At 41.6% G+C, this 4,122-nt stretch overlaps 1 protein-coding gene across 2 annotated transcripts in view; it reads left to right on the top strand.

Annotated features, from left to right (window-relative positions):
- The first annotated feature begins 2,225 nt into the window (after nt 1–2,225).
- Nucleotides 2,226–4,122, top strand: part of LOC102309550 (inactive ubiquitin carboxyl-terminal hydrolase 53) — a 31,024-nt gene continuing 29,127 nt past the window's right edge. The window contains exon 1 of one of the 2 annotated variants that reach the window (XM_042226155.1): nt 2,226–2,758. The gene's annotated coding sequence lies outside the window, so the exon portion shown is untranslated. The remainder of the gene's footprint in view (nt 2,759–4,122) is intronic. The other variant, XM_042226157.1, reaches the window with a different exon arrangement.

The following is a 4,122-nucleotide window of genomic DNA, read 5'->3' as shown; positions in this document are numbered from 1 at the left end:
CTTGGCAAAGAGATGGTATAGTTTTGTCATTTGAGCTGTGTTTATTCACTGTGTTCAGCAAATCTCTTGCTGCTCACTGGAGCTTTCTGAAGGTGAGAAGTCCGGGCAATGGCACCAGGTCTCTACGGGACATTTACCATGTGCGCTGTCTCCTTGCAGAGCTGGCAAAGTGTTGGTAATTATTCTTAAAATAAAACACCCTTCACAACAGAATCAAACCTGGAAAGATTGGTGGTTGGCTGGGCTTTTGGGGAATTTACTAGACATTTGGACCATTTGCAAAAAAGTGAGAAGCGCAGACAAAAAATAGTAGAAAAGTAGAAAGAGGCAAAAATGAATCTTAAAATCAATGAGCCACTACTTTGCAAAAGTCATTTAAAGTGCATTACATCCAGGCAATGATGTGTCAGTGCAGTGATAAAGTCATTTTGTTTTTAGAGTTTCAGCGCAAAGTTGGAAATAATGCTGACGGCGCACAAATTATCAAATGCACCAGCTGGATTGCAAGCTGTCCACCAAGGTCAGGAAAGTAAAAAAAATATTAAGCTTGCATTTGTGGAACTTGTTAAAGGCCTGATCTCTTCGAGCTGTCTGATTCATAATTTATAGGGACTTTAAATTACTCAGTGGCAGCACTTCAAAGGTAGCCAAGAAGGTGTCCATAATATGAATCTTTTCTAATGTGAGCGTGAACCACTGGTAACAAAGTAATCGTTAATCCTGTGTGAAAAAAAATAAATCTTAATATCACTTCTATAAAATCACCCCAGTGTGCATGGCTTAACTGCATCCCATTCAATAGAAGTAGAATATGTTTTATTAAAATGTGTATTTCCATAAAATAAAGCAAGTATAGGCCTAGAGGTAAGTTAAATACTTTTACACCAAGATCTTAAAGGCTCACATCACTCACGAATATTATTACTGCACTCCGGAGCTTTTTTAGATTTCAAGAGGAAGCATTATATGTCCCTCTAGGAAATGTGTGCACAGGGAAATAGCACTGTCTCCTCAATGGGCCTTTTCAAGTACTTCCTGGGGAAAGGCTGGACCACTCTGATACATTGTGTCCCCTCAGCGCACACTCCATCATTGCGCAGAGTTTCCTCAGCCTTAACGAGTGACTTAACGAGTGTTTTTAAAAGCAGAGTTTTCTTCTGTCTTTATAGCTCTCTAAAAATATATGGACTTATCTTATGTTTGATTATTAGTCTTTCTAATTAATCACTTACACAGGATTTATGAGTTTAAACGCAGGTGGTGCGGTGCAGGCACATTTCCGTGTTAGAGAGACATTGGAAATAGTGCTGTGCTATACTGCAAATTTTAGTATCGATTGGATACGGAGTAAATACAGGGCCAATACTGCCACCAGTGACCTTTAAAGGCAGTTTATGTATGGGAGAGCAGTGCGTCATGATCCAATACCAATACTAGCGCTGGTATCGACACTATTGATATTTGTATTGATGCATCAGACAAATCCATTACCAAAAACCAGCATGCTCACATGCATAATCAGTCAGGTTGGATAAATTTATCTCAACCATATACAGTGTGATGTAGTTGTCATGTAGAAAAAGGATAACAAGATGCCTAGCCTTGGTTTAGAGGGTATTAACTGAGTAAATGTCAACGAAATCCAAGCTGCTTGTTTAAATTAATGTAATTATTCTAAATAAAAAAAAATTGAGCCATGAAACACGTCAGGGATGAAACACTAGTGTCTAACTTAAAAAAAAAAGAGAGAGAGGTTGGGATGAGGGGGGCTTAATTGTACACTCCTTTCATTTGCTTTCTTTATATAACAGGATCAGGCAGATGGTGTTTGGGTAACACCAGCCTTACATGACTTCCCTCCACTCCCAGTTGTTCATAATCATCGCTGTTAGGAATTGCCACCACAGTATTAGTGTAACCATGCAGGTGTAAACAAACCTTAAACGCTGCAACACTTGATCTGCGGGGGGAAAAAAGCAAAAAAAAAAAAAAAAAAGCAAGAACGCGGATATTCTGTGAGATTTATGGGAATCTGTAAAGCACACGTTGTGAAAAAATTTTTATGCACTCAAATATACTTTAACTGACTTTTGGAATATTATAAAGAATCGTCCAAGTGCGCATGTGATGCTGTTTCTAGCGCACTCCGCATTGTAGCAGTAAGCTGCCCCCCCTCCTCACCAGCACCATAAAGCAACATTAACGAGCTTGCCAGCAGAGTTGGCGCTCTGCAAATATTGGAGCGTGCGTGCGCGCGCGCCCTAGCAGTGGCAGCGGTGTACAGTAGCATGGCAGACTGCAGTAAATACAGTGTTGAAGAGGCGGGGTTTGACATCTCCGCTCTGAAAACATCTCTAATCCAGTATTTCAGGTGGCCAAGTCGACCGAGCGAACCATTGCTCACTACCGCCGCGCTTCAGAGAACTGCAGCACAAACGCACGCCTCCTCCAGCCGGAGTGTACCGCGAGTGGACAGACGGGGCTGGTGTGTATCCGAAGTGGAAACTCGCCGTAGGAGAAGAAAACAGAGAAAAAGCCGGAGAGGGAGAGAGAAGTTTAAGCGACGCGAGGCAACACTTTACTTGTCTGGGCGGTGTTTTAGTTCCCAGCGTCTCCCCGTTTGAAGAACATAGTAAGCAGAGACTCATTCGGCTTTTCGGCGAAACTCAACCAAAAGAAAAAAATTACTTCCAACTCTTGTTCAGTGAACTCTAAAAAGGATATTGCGGCACTTTTTGTTGTCATTATTCAGCCACAGGTAAGCGTCAGCTGAAGTTTGACAAATGTACTTGTCTTTCCTTGTTTATGTTTGTGGCAGTACGTGGGGGCGGAAGCTCTACCTGGAACTCAGGTAAGTCGGAAACCAGGTAGGCCTAGCGTTAGTTAGGCTAGCTTTAGTTAGCATAACTTGCTATAAAAATATAGGTGTGGAAATTGTTTAGAAGTTTAGTAGAGTTTATTTGTCGTTTTTATTTTTTGACTGTTTATTTTATTCAGTTTATTATTATTATTTATGGGCCTTGAAATAGGCTCACTGTGAACCGTGAGCTGGGAGTGAGGCTATGAATCGGTCATTAAATATTATAAAATGTAGCATAAGGTCACGGAAGCTGGCGTGACGTTTTTAGTGTTGGAATGCTTTATTTCGTGACACACACACGCGCGTTATGTCAGCCTTTCTGTCACACAGTGTGCTATCAGAGGATGTCTCATCACTTTTTATTGCGTGTGGAAAGGTTTCATGTTGCGCAATCATGTACACTTTTGTTTATATCTACAGGAAAAAATTGCTGCTAGTCTGGTTTTGTGTTGTTGTTGTTGTTTTTTTTTTTTGGGGGGGGGTCAGATCTGTTGTAACAGAACTTCTCTTATGTGGCACCAGTAGACTGGTTTTTCCCCTCTAAACTCATGATAAGACCCTCATCCCGACGAGCCCAGTCCCTTAAGCACAGTGATGATGAGGCGATGAGATCATCAACCCTTTAGACATCTTGCTCTCTCAGCCTTCACATTGATGCAAGTGGAACATTTCCTTAAGGACAAAGATGGTGAAATAAACATAAAGGCATGCCGACGAACCAGTTCTTGACGCTGGGCCTTCTGCCACGTCTTTGTGTGCAAGCACATTGAGCAAGAGTACTTGGAAAAACGTGAGCTTTTGAGAAGTACTGTTTACTAATGTGCTGTGTCTTCATCAGCTTTTTAGAAAGATAGTGTGTGATGATAAGCTACTAACCCAGAGGTCTGCCACTTCAGGTTTAGCTTTAAAAGTTATTTCTTTATGCATTAAAAAAAAAAAGTTGCAGGAAAAAAAAAAGATAAATTGGGGGCAGGGTCATGATCATGCTTGATGTTTCTTGGCTAGCTGTTGTCAAATGAGGGGCCATTAAGGAAGCAATTGTGAGAGCAGAAAGGCGGATGTTATATTTCAGTCAGATTCTATTCAGCTTTGGATCCTGGCTCTGTGCTTTTGTTCTTCCTTTTCCTCTGTTGGAAGTAGTAAGGAGTAATGGGTGACTCAGCGCGGTGTGGGTGACCTGTTCAGTTTCACAGGGTTGAACACGGGGACCGTGTGTTGGAACGCAGCAAGACTTTGAGCAGGAAGCCCACACAGGAAATGAC

This window comes from Haplochromis burtoni, unplaced genomic scaffold, assembly GCF_018398535.1.
Source record: "Haplochromis burtoni strain Fernald_Lab_line unplaced genomic scaffold, NCSU_Asbu1 Contig_198, whole genome shotgun sequence".
Taxonomy (NCBI): Eukaryota; Metazoa; Chordata; class Actinopteri; order Cichliformes; family Cichlidae; genus Haplochromis; species Haplochromis burtoni.
This window is presented reverse-complemented; position numbering and strand designations above follow the sequence as displayed.